A 13562-nucleotide genomic window follows, 5' to 3' on the forward strand; every position below is an offset into this window, starting at 1 on the left:
TAACAAAAAAAGAGTTGGCTATTGAGCGCATATCAATCCCTTGCTTGTTTCTCCCACAGGATTAAATCCTGATCTTAACACACAGTGAATGACGAATCAGTTCTCATCGATGGATTATAGATGGCAGATTTACCTGTAAGGGACTCTTTTGGAAACTTTCCTTAATCCCTCAACTCAGGTGAAAGTTGACAACATGTGTATCTGAATCCAGGTTCATGTATTGGCTGAGAACCACAAGAAAATTTTGTCAAACAATTGGTTGTTGACAAAATTACATCTTTGTTAAATGGGGGGAAATGTGATTGGCAGGTGGAATGCAAGTCTTTTTATTTATATATTTATTTATTTTTGGCTGCGTTGGGTCTTCTTTGCTGGGTGCAGGCTTTCTGTATCTATAGCGAGCGGGGACTACTCTTCGTTGCGGTGCGCGGGCTTCTCATTGCAGTGGCTTCTCTTGTTGCGGAGCACGTGGGCTCAGTAGTTGTGGCTCATGGGCGGCATGTGGGATCTTCCTGGACCAGGGCTCGATCCCATGTCCCCTGCATTGGCAGGTGGATTCTTAACCACTGTGCCACCAGGGAAGTGTCGGGATCCAAGTCTTTTAAAGCCAATTTTAAACCATGTATTTGTGTGCACGCGTGTATGTGTGTGTGTGTGTGTGTTTTGTTTCCAGAGGCATTTGTATGTAGTACAAATTCCCCTGGCTGCAGAATGGAAACAAGCAGTTCTATCTCACTTGGGGCGATTGGAGCCCTCTTCAACAGGTAGAATCCTCTAGCCATCTTGGACCACTTCTGTGCCACAGGGAAAGTTTTCTTCTTCCCAAACTTTATTTTGAAGCAAGTTCAAGGAAATTCAAAACAGCAGGGTTGGATAAAAAAATAAGAAGTCTTTTGTTCAGCATGTACAGTTCGGATCGTGTCAGGAAATATTGCTACTTCCATTTCATTACACTTTACTTTGGAAGAACCATTTTTTTCTTTTAAACAAAATCAGGAGAACCCTAAGTCAGGAGGCTGTCCATAGCTGATTCTCATGGACAGATGGCCGGCTCAAACACATAACAAAGGGTCTGTTGTGATGTTGCCAATTCTATTCCATGAAATCTTTTTTCGTATAAACTGGAGAAAGCACTTTGTTCAGTTAAAGATTTTTTTTTTCCTGCCAGTTGTCTTTGCCAAGGTCAATGTTTCTGTTACATGGGGGAAGTATACACTCCCCCTGGCGGCTGACTTAACACATTTTTCTTTAGAAAAGACCCACGGGTCTCAGTAGCTAGAATGTCCTGGTGTGATGTACATTCATTTAACAAATATTTATTGAGTTCCTATTATGTGTCAGGCAATATACTGAGTAAGTAGTGTTGGAAAACCCAGCGTCTTGCTCTGGGTCTGCCCCATATTAACTAACCATTGGATCTGTCCACAAGGCAGCAACTCAACCTCTTTGTGCTTCATTTTCTCAATGCAGTAAATATCTGCACTGCTTATCTCAAAGCATAGTATCGAAGATCCAAAAAGATGAAATAACAGCAAGAGTGATCATAAGTTGTAAATTAGATTAGGTCACTCCAATGCTTAAAATAATTTAGTGCCTTCCCGTTGCCCTTAAAATAAAACCCAACCTCTTTTCATGGATTCAACGACCCTGAATAATCTAGTCTGCCTCCTTGTCAGCCTCATCCCACACCATTCTTCCTCTGGAGAATCTCACACCTCTGTGCTGGCCAACCATCATTTCCTTGAAAGCACGATTTCCCCCTCAAGGCCTTCATATATTTTCTCCTCTACCTGGTAAGCTCTTTCTCGTGCCCTTCACCTGCCTAAACTCTTATTTTCTTATTTATTCTTATTTTAAAAGCCACTTTTTCTGAAATTCCTTTGCTAACCACTAACCCTAAAAGTGGTTCCCTTCACTATTTTCTTTTATAGAATCTTATTTTCCTTCATAGCATTTCTCCCACATAGAAAGGTATTTATTTGTTTGTTCAAAAAAATTTTTATTGACTATCTTCCCCACTAGAATGAAAGCTCCAAGACGGCAGGTACCATGCCTGTAGAATTCATTACTATATACCTCACATCAATTGGAATTTGGGGAATGAATGAATGAAACCTGTGGAGTATTATGGAAATGAGAATTTGTCATTATATAAAAATAAAATAATATGTACTATCTAAGAAAGACAGGATTGGAAATGCAGTTTGAGAAAGAACAGGTTGTATATTTAAGAAGTACTATTGGGATATGGATTTTTAAAATTCTTTTAATTGTATACTCAATTATGTTAATATCATATATTTCATGACTGCTTAATTAAATAGAATTATAGAAATTCTAAACCCTCATGATAAAAGGCTTATGATAAAACCCTCATGAAGCGATGTGTCTAAAGTCACACAGGGGCAGACACAGGGCTAGAATGTGTATCTCTGACCCCTGATCTAGAGTTCTTTTCACTACATTGTGCTTATTCATGTATATCATTGTTATTATAAAACCTCATTTCTTAAAGCTTGATAGGTTTATTAAACTCTTGTATTAATTCTAGACTAGAGCAACTGTAAACAAGTTGTTTAATATTTATCAAGCATTTTACCTTTCATTCTGACCTCCTGGTACTAAAATAAACATATTTCTTAGCTCAACCCCTCTCTTCCTTCCTTCCTTCCTTTTCTTTCTTATGCTTTTCCGTTACTGGGGGCATTTTGTCATCCCTTGTGCTCAGAGGGTCTTTTCCGCCTGAAAACTCCAACTCTTCAGTTCTGGGGAATTTTCTTGAATTATTTCTTTTATCACTTCTTTTCCTCCATTCCCCATGTTTTCTTTTTCTGTAACTCTGCTTTCCCTTCAAACTCTTCTATTGAATTTTTCATATCTGCTATCGTAGTTTTAATTAACAGTAGCTCTTTGATGTTTTTTACTATTTCTTTTTAAAACAAACTAATCTTGTTTCAAAGGTACAACATCCTTTCTTAACTTGCTGAGAAAACAGATGGCACAATTCTTGAAATTTTTCTTTTCTTCGCATTTTTTGGTCTTTATGTTCCTTTCCCCCCATTGGTATGTTTTAGTCATTGTCTTTGTGTTGAGGCTTTCCTCAAATGTTTGGTGATTCTTGCCTGTCCATTCTTATCTCAGAGAGGATAAGGTTGCCAGATAAGATACAGAACACTCAGTTTAATTTGAATTTTTGATAAACAATGAATACATTTTTAGTGTAAGTATATGCCAAATACCACATTTTTTTATTTGCTAAATCTGGCCAGCTTAAGAGAGGAGCATAAAGCAGCTGAAGAAAGATCTGTGTACATGGATAAGACTTGCTGACTCCTAAGTGTCACTAAACTGATCTAGCTGGGCCATTTCATTAGAGGATACCTGGCCATCAGTATCTTTAAGTCTTAATGTTGGGCTGGCCAGAGTCCCCAGACCAGAATCATTCAACCTTTGGTCTAGGGGATAAAAGCATGGCTGTCAGTGTTTTCTGGGAGCTAAGTTGAGACAAGAAGTTGAGATTCTCACCATTCAAAATGTGTACTTTAATGAATCTCCTTGTTCTCAGTAGGATATCTCTTCCCTCAGTAATGCCTGCTATCCCTCTGTCTATGGTCTTTCTGATACAGCCTCACTAGAGAGTCTGTCTTCTGTCTTCTCCCAGGAGGGTGAACAGACCACTTCTAAAACACACTATTAGCAAATCCTGTATCAGCTTCAGCTGCGTGCCCACTTTCAGAGGTACTACTTGCCGCCACTTTCTGAGCCTTTCTTGGATTTTGCAGTGCAAATCAGGTTGCTTCCGGGCTTCCCCCACTGTAAACTTAAATTTCAGCTTCATGGGTCTGCTAAGCCAGTTACCACTCAACCATCTGCTTTCTATCTTCCAAAATGTTGTTACTGTTGTTTTCCTTCTCATTCTTTTTGTCCTTATGGGTTAATGTCTTTAAAATCAATCCCTTTATTGTCTTTTTAGTGGGTTTTGGAGATGGAGTGTAATGTAAAGCATATGTTAAATCTGCCATCTCTAACTAGAAGCACAGCTATGAATTTTCAAAGTGACTACAGGAGAGTCATTTAATTGCTCTTTTCTCAATTTTCTTTTTTGTAAAGTGAGAAGACTAAGAGAGATGATTGTTGATGGACCCCACACAAAATTTTATGATTGTATAATCTCCTGCATTATCATTCTTAACTGAGACCATCAGGTTACAACTTCCTAAACCTTCAAACAAATTCTGTGTTCAGTCTTCTAAGGAGTAGACAAAGACACGGTCTACATTTTCAATTATATTGAGCCTCCCAACTCTGCCACTTGCTATCATGGGGTATTTTCTGAAGTTTATTTCCCCTCAAATGGACATAATAATAGAAATTTCTCTCATAAGGCTATTGAGATGAGCAGATGAATTAATCCATAGGAAAGTGCTTCACATACAGAAAATTACTACTCAAATATTAGTTGATTTTTTTGGATTATGCATCTTCTCAATACATTAGTTCTTGGCCTTTTAAAGTCTTCTGGTTGGGAAATCATAGTATTTAACCTTTAGTTGCCTGAACTTACTATAATTTGTGCTACTAATCCTTGCAGGTTGCCAGTGAATTTGTTCCTATGAAGCATTGAGTCCTCCAAGACATTAATAATAATATATATAATAATAATAATAATAATAATAATAATAATAATATGAGCCAATGGTTTAATTGAAAACCATTAATGTGTCAGGTAATTCATGAAGTGCTTTATATAAAGTCAGCCCTCTGTATCTGCTGATGCAGAACCGTGGATATGGAGGGTGGAGTGTAATGGACTTGAGCATCCAGTGGATTTTGGTGTCTGTGGGTGGGATGAGGGCGCTCCTGGAACCCCAGGTACCAAGGGACGACTATATCTACAGCATCCCTAATCTTTACAACACTCCTGAAAGGTGAAGTCCTATTGAACCCATTTTACAGATAAGGAAAAATGAGGCTCATGGAAGTTGTCACCTGACCAAGTTCACTTAGTAAATAGTGAAGTTGGGATTCAAACCAGGTCTATCTGGCACCAAGATTCATGAGTACTCTTTTCCTTATGTCATAATGTCTTCTTAACTCTTCAAAAACCACTAATATCTCTTATTATATTGTGAATGAGCTTCAAATGAGAGCTGTAATTTGGTTTCTTCTGGCCTTTATTTGGGCATCCCCCCAGTGGGTTCTAAGCTCTGACCATAAGAGTCTATCGGTCACGCTTTCTCATCTCTCCCTTTTTCTGTTCAGTGACTGTCTACTCAGCCTGCAGGGCTCCATCAAGGTCTAGCTTCTTTGTGAAACTTTTCTTTACTTCTCCAAGCAAAATTAATTACTCCCTTCTCTATGTTCTCTGAACATTTTAATTTGTATCAAACAAAATTTCCTCTTTTTAACCATTCCTTTTTTCTAAACATTTTTGAACTACAAAAATGACTTCGAATTGTTTGACCAAATATCTCTTTATCCCATCGTATTGTAGTTGGGGACAGGATCTGTCTGTCCCCTCTCCACCCGCCTTCAGAGTATAAGGTCCATAACAGTTAACCATAATAAGAGTTGGACTTCTGAGCACTCACTATGGGGCAAGACTGATCTAAACACTTTCCGTGAAAGGACTTTTAATTCTCAGAGCAACCCTGTAAGAGTTGCATGTATATGCATTATATGTAAAAATATTATATATTATAATATTTATAATTATATATTATGTATAAATATTATATAATATATAAAAACAATATTATATATACTATGATACAGTATATTATGTAATATTATGTATAAGCTAAGGTGCTCCCAGGTGTTATGGTTGTAGGCACCAAGAAAACTGAAGCTCAGCTCTTGCGCTTACGGAGATCACGGCCCTGCAGGGGACTCTCGCAAAGAACACAGCAGCGATAATGGTAATGAAGAGTGATTGCTGGGCTCCAGCGATGAGCCTTAGGGGAGGCATGAATGGCCTGCTGAGCACCTGGTGGAAAGGAGGAGGTGACAGAAGAGCCAGCCCAGTCCTCGTGGAGGGGAGGGGTAAAATCATCCAAGTGAATAGGTATTCCAGGTCAGGGCAGATGTGTTCCAGGCCTACGGAGCAGCTTATGCAAAGGTCCTGAGTGGGGGGTGGGGGTGGGAGGGGAGGAGCAAAGCAGCGGGTGAGAGTTCAGAGCCCAGCAGAGCGGAGTGGGGTAGGACTGGGGGCCATGGGGCCAGTGGCCTGGGTTTGAACCCCAGCTCTATCACTTACTACCTTAGTGGCCTTGGGTAGATTTCTTAGCCTCCTTGTGCCTCAGCTTCCTCACCTGTAGAATGAGTGTGATAACAGTACCTACTTGGTGGGGTTGGAAGGAAGATTACCTGAGTCAATACTTGTAAAGCACTTAGAACAGTGCCTGGTTTATAGAAAATGCTTACAAATAGTTCTTGGGTAGCTAATTTTCCTTTGTTTAGAGTTAAGGAAAGAAAAGTTTTGCTTCAGAAAAGACAGACGTTCATGATTAGAGCCCGTAATTGGGTTCTCATAATTATAAAATAATTAGAATAATAGCCATCACATATTTATTGGGTGCTTAATAAGCATCCCGTGGCATGCTAACCTAGAAACAACCTTGGAAGAACGGTACTGATGTCGTCATTTTACTCATGAGTTCACTGAGGCATAGAGAGGTGACATAACATTCCCACACTCTGAACAAGTAGCAGAGACAGGTTTTTTTAAACCAGGCATTTGCTTCCAGAATCCTTGAGCTGAGCCACCATGCTGTAATGCCTTTTTGGTTTGCAAGATTTAGGATGAAAGTGAGATGTGTTGGGGCCTAGATCATTCATGGTTTAATGGGACTATTTCAAAACAAAAACAAGAATACAGAGGAATGATAGACGCTTATAGGACGTATTCTTGTTGGTTTCTGTCGCTTCAGGCTTCTTTCAGTGAACTGATGATGCCCGACTTTCAAGAACATCCAATGGTGAAAAAGTTACGGGCAAGGACCTTCTTTGAAACTTGTGAACTTAAGTAACTTATTTAACTTCTCTGTGCTTCAGATTCCCTTATCTCATGAATGGGGATGATAATAATACTTGCCACAAAGGTGATGACATAAAGAGTAGGTGAGTTAATTCATGAGAAATGCTTCCTACAATGCCTGGCAGCCAGTCAGTGCACAGAATTACTTTCCTGAGGTCATCCAACAAGCTAATGTCCAAAAACAGAATTCTCACCCCCAGTCCTGTTTTCCAGGCAAGCTGTTATTTTTTCTAAACAACAGATCATTGTGAATACTCTCAACATAACTGATATTGAGTTCCAGGGTTTGTGTTGCTTCTAGGAACTGAATTCATATTCATTTCCTCTGATTCCCTTTTCTTCCAGTATTGTAATATTAACTCCTTAGATAGAAAGCCCTTTGATAAATTTATGAGCAATAATAATAGTCGTAGGTCAAAGCTGGGCAGCTGAATTTATGGTATGTATCCTTTTACAAATTATAATTATTTTAACTTTACAGAAAAGGAAAAAGCAACACCTGATGTTAAAACTCAAACATGTGTTTGTTTTCAGCTAAAAAATCCAAACAGAATTACCAAAGTATTAAAAGTCTTCAGAAATTGTTGTAGATGGAGCTATTAAAGTGACAGTGATACTGGCATCTGAAAGCGATATAATTTCAAGGCTTAAAATTTAGCATCTTTTTGTTTTTGAAATTAAACCATTATATAAAGACACAGACTCAAGTTATCTACAGCTCACAGAGTCAGAAGCAGGAAAACTTGTCTCCTGCTCATTTTATGTTATGGAGTACAAGGTTAATTTGAGAAGTTTTGTCATGGGTTGGGGAGATATGGCCATTCCTCCCGTCTTTCTCTTCTAGCCTGGTTGAGGGGCTTAGGAGAGATTCACAGTGGAGGGAATAAGGATTAGGAGGCTAACTGTATTATGAGAAAAAGCATGTAATTCGAAGAGGTCATCAGGAAATCATTTCCCAAGGAGGGCCCTTGTCTTTGAAATCCGTTCTCACTCCTGGTCCAACAAAGCCCTAGTTCATTGAACCTCAAAAGATGATCTTAAGCAGCTGGTTTTGGCTGGCCCGCTTTGATGGCTGGGGTGTTTGAACTGCAGTGGGGGTTAAAATGGTCTATTTCAGTTTAATTATTTGTGTATCTGCTCAGGATTCCTCTCAAGGAAGAATGGGCTTCCGCCTGTGGGAAATGAACATCTCTCTGTGAGTAATATAGGGTCTTAGGCGAAATGAAATACCTTTTTCGGGAGCTCAAGTTAATGTTTTGGCGAATTAGTTCATCCTATAACTTGGTGCTTCTGCGGTCCGTTTGGTTCGAGGGAGAAGAATCTACACTTTCTCATCTCTGTGCCTTTTATCTTCTGCAATCTAGAAGACCCCTCCACACCTTCACACTTTTCCTAAATCCTGCCCTTTCTCGAGGCATTTCCGTCTGTAACCTTTCCAAATCATTTAACTTAAAAATTCAAAATTAAAATATGATTTTAACATCCCTTTGGTATCCTGGGGAAGGAGCAGAGTGACCAATGCCCTCTGGACTTGGCTTCATTTGAGAGAAGATTGTTAAGAGTATATTACAGGATGGAATTTTCTATTTTTAGCCTTGTCTTCAAGGAGAGCAGGTAATTTTCTTCTACAGTATATCCCTTCTTTTCTGGGCTAAAGAGTTGCTGAATTAGATCTCACTAGATTCTTCCATTAGAATATAAGTTCCAGGAAGGCAAGGACTTGTCTAGTTTATTGCTATATTAAGAATGCCTAGGACAGTGTCTGGCACAGAGTGGGTTCTCATTCATTTAAATGAGTAAATGAATGACCCAGTGTATCAGTCAGGGTGGGCTGGGTTGTGCTGCAATAAGGAGCAACCTTCAGATCTTAATGGTTTATTTCTCATACATTGCAGGTCAGCTGGGAGCTTTGCTCCACTCCACACCTCCTCTCTATGGAACCCAGGTTGACAAAGCAGCTTTCATCTTGAATGTAGGGGAAAAGAGAGTTCTATGTTTCTAAATTGCAATAGAATATTCTGACCTGGAAGAGCTATGTGATCCTTTCACTCACAACTCAATGGGCAGAACTAGACACAGCACTTCCCAAACCACATGGGGGTATGCTGGCAGTCTTATTGTGTGCTCCAAAAGTACTGGTAGCAGTAATGACTACTACACTGAGAGTGGTAAGGTTTTAACTGAAGTGTTTTGGGGGATCTTATCCCTTATTAGAATTTTGGTGAGGCCATGAGGCAGTTTCATTTCTCAGAATGACTTTTAAAGTCATAAGTCAATTACTTTAAACAAGGGCAATATTACCCAGAGATGTGAAAATTGGTCTTTGGAGGGTGAAAAAATTTACAACTTTTAGCTTTTCTAAGGGTCACACTACATAGACAGATATATAGTATATGGTGGTATTTAAATGTCATAGTAGTGGCAATTAGGAAAAATGTTTATGCAAGCTCCATAGGGATCAATAATGAAAAAAAGGTTAAAACATTGCTTTAAACCTATGTGATGTGAGCTTGTATCTAGACATCTTGTTGCTGGTGGCATTTCATGGGAGTTACGGCTCCCTAAGGTTTGTGGTTTGTTTCTTCTGGTAATGAAGTGGTGATGCCTCCATTCCAGGCCACATTCATTAAAGTGGTCTTTTCTTTCACTGTATCTGCTGTTCTCTAAAATGTCCTCATACCTGTTGGTATAAAAGGCCTATAGAGAGGACGTTACTAATATTAGTAGCAGTAGTAATTTCATAGTCAAGGCAAATTTCACCCCTCAGGACCACCATTTAGGATAACCAGTGCCAAATCAGATAGACTCTTTGCTAAATAATGGACTGACTGGTATTCTTGTTCTGATATTTTTGGTCATGTGACTATGGAAATTTAAGTCTCCGACTCACATTGGCTAGTTAAACATTTGTTGACTTTCAGTGGAAAACCTTATTATAAAGAGAAGATAAAAGAAGAAAAATGTCCCTTTCTTATTTCTTACGAAACCTGGGTTGGAATTTTTGTTCCATCTATTTCAATTGCACCTTGAGCACTTATTCACCACGGGATCTTCTTCAAATTGAATAATTTCTTTGTGCCATAGTTTCCTCATACGTAAATGGGAAAAATAATAGTACCTACCTCATAAGGTTGTTGCAAATATTAAATGAAGTAATTACCGTATATATGTGTCTTGAACAGTGCCTGGTGTATAGCAAGTCCCAGATAAGTATTTGTTACTGCTAGCTATATTACATCATTATTATTATTATCAATCCTCATACATGGTCCTCAGCCTTCTTTGGTATAAATTTTCTCTCTCTTTCTGCAACTCTCTTTCTCCTAGCTCCAGAGATTTGATTAGGTATGCGTGTGTGACTCAATGAGCCCTAAATGGAAGTCACTGAATGGGACTTCAGGGAAACCTATTTCAAAGAACTGTACCCAGAAAGCTTCTACTTACCAGCTGAAATGCAGATGGACTTTATTCCTGTTGGTGCAGCAGCCACCTCGTGACCATCAGGCAACAACAATGATACTGTTACTTTAAGGGTAGTGCAGCAGAAGGATAGAGGGAAGTTAAATCTATGACAGCATTGTTGGGCAACCACATCACCCTAGACAAACTTCCTCCTGCTTCTTGGTATGTGAAAAAAGCACATGCTTATGTGTTGAAGCCACTGTTTTCTGTTGCTTGCAGCAGAAAGAAGGCATTTTAAGTTGATACACTATTTTTACCTATTTGAAAATGTTTGTGTAAATCTGGCCACTTTATAAAAATGAATGGAAAATGAAAAAAATGTATACATTTATAAATTACTGGTAAGAGGCATATTACTGGAACATAGTAGGGGTAAAATAAGTTTTTGAATTTCTTTACCCCAAAATTATAAAATACAAGGGTCACTCCATATGACACTAGGCAAATAACAACTTGTCCATATTATTATTTTTTAAATATTATTTATTTAATTTTATTTTTTTACAGCATATATATAATGAGATATAATTGACATATAACATTGTGTAAGTTTAAGATGTACAAGGTAATGATTTGATATATATGTATACAGTCATGCCTCATTATCCACAGGGTATTGGTTCTGGGAGCTCCCACAGATAGCAAAATTCATCAATGCTTAAGTCCTTATATAAAATAGTGTAGTGCAGTCAAGCCCTCCATGTTCCCAATCCCCAATCTGGGGTTGGTTGAATCCGTGGGTGTGGAACCTACAGATACAGAGGGCTGACTGTATATTGTGAAATGATTACCACAATAAGGTTAGTTAACACATCCATCAACTCACATAGTTACAATTTGTGTGTGTGTGTGGTTGGGGGGGGTGGTGGTGAGAACTTTTAAGATCTACTCTCTTAGCAACTTTCAAATACATAATAAAGTAATTGTTAATTATAGTCACCATGCTATACATTACATCCCTAAAAATTATTCAGCTTAAAACTGGAAGAGTGTACCCATTGACCTCGTTCATCCGTTTCCCTCCCCTAACCCTACCCCTGCCCTGGCAACCACCGATCTTTTTTGTTTCTATAAGTTTGGGTTTTTTTAGATTCCAAATATAAGTGAGAGTATACAGTATTTGTCTTTCTCTGTCTGATTTATTTCACTTAGAATAGTGCCCTCAAGGTCCATTCATCTTGTTGCAAATGGCAGGATTTTCTTCTGTTTTATGGCTGAATAATATCCCATTGTGTATACATACCACATATTCTTTATCCATTCATCTGCTGATGGGAACTTAGGTTGTTTCCATGTGTTGGCTATTGTAAATAGTGCTGCAGTAAACATGGGGGTGCAGATATATCTTTGAGATAGTGATTTCATTTCCTTCAGATGCATAGTCAGAAGTGGAATTGCTGGATCATATGGTGGTTCTATTTTTAATTTTTGGAAGAATCTTTGTACTGTTTCCCATAGTGGCTGTATCAATTTACATTCTCACCAACACTGTACAAGGGTTCCCTTTTCTCCACCTCTTCACCAGACTTTTTTATCTCCTGTCTTTTTGTTAGTAGCCATTCTAACAGGTGTGAAGTGATATCTCACTGATGTTCATTCCCCTGATGATATGCCAACAAATTGGAAAATCTAGAAGAAATGGATAAATTCCTACAAATATACAACCTACAAAGACTGAATCATGAAGAAATAGAAAATCTGAGCAGACCATAACAAGCAAGGAGATTGAATCAGTAATCACAAACCTCCCCAAAAGAAACCCAGGGCCAGATGCTTTCATTGGTGAATTCTGTCAAACATTTAAAGAATTAATGCAATCCTTCTCAAAATCTTCCCAAAAAATGAATAGGAGAGGGTAATTCTGATCTCATTTTACAAGGCCAGCATTACCTTCATCCCAAAGCCAGATAAGAAAAATATAAGAAAAGAAAACTCTAGGCCAATATCTCTGATGAATATAGATGCAAAACTTCTCAAAAAATACAATAAACAGAATTCAACAGCATATTAAAAAGCTCATACACCATGATCAAATGGGATTCATCCCTGGGATGCAAGCATGGTTCAACATACACAGATCAATAAGTGCAATACACCACATTAATAGAATGAAAGACAAAAATCATATGAGCATCTCAATAGAGGAATAAAAAACTTTCTATAAAATTCAACATCCTTTTATGATTAAAAACTCTTAGCAACTTGGATATAGAAGGAACATACCTCAACATAATAAAGGTCAAATGTGACAAGCCCACAGCTAACATCCTTCTCAATGGTGAACGGTTGAAAGCTTTTCTTCTAAGATCAAGAACAAGACACACTTGTGCCCACTCTCACCACTCCTATATAACACAGTACTGGTAGTCCTAGCCAAAGCAATCAGGCAAGAAAAAGAAATAAAAACCCTCCCAATGGGAAAGGAAGAAATATAATTGTCTTTGTTGGCAGATGACATGATCTTATACATAGAAAATCCTACAGACTCTACTAAAAACTATTAGAATAAAGTAATTCAGTACAGTTTTGGGATTCAAAATCAAAATTCAAAAATCAGTTGTGTTTTTGTACACTAACAACAGAATTATCTGAAAAAGAAATAAAGAAAACGATCAACTTACAATAGCATCAAAAACAATAAAACACTTAGGAATAAATTTAACCAAAGAGGTGAAAGATCTATACACTGAAAACTATAAGACATTGATGAAAGAAACTGAAGAAAACACAAATCCTAGACCTCCTGCTCACAGTGCAGTTTTAAGGGAGGTTGGAGAGATGGAATCTGTTTTCTATACTGGGAAGTGGACATTACCTCCCATGAAGACTCATATATGGAAGGGCATTTCCCAAACGTTGGAAGGGAATTCAAATATCAGCCAACCAAAAAGACTGATTCTGCACAACTAAGCAGCAGAGTCAGAATTCAAAACCAGATCTCTCCAACAAATAGTCCATACTTTCAAACACCATACTGAAAGTCTCATAATTTGTAGTCAGGAATCGAGATCCCACATTTTTAAGATAACGGGGCTCCCATCTGGTGAATCCAAGGGGATGAAAA

The sequence above is a fragment of the Eschrichtius robustus genome, chromosome 13 (genome assembly GCF_028021215.1).
Source record: "Eschrichtius robustus isolate mEscRob2 chromosome 13, mEscRob2.pri, whole genome shotgun sequence".
In the NCBI taxonomy this organism is placed as follows: Eukaryota; Metazoa; Chordata; class Mammalia; order Artiodactyla; family Eschrichtiidae; genus Eschrichtius; species Eschrichtius robustus.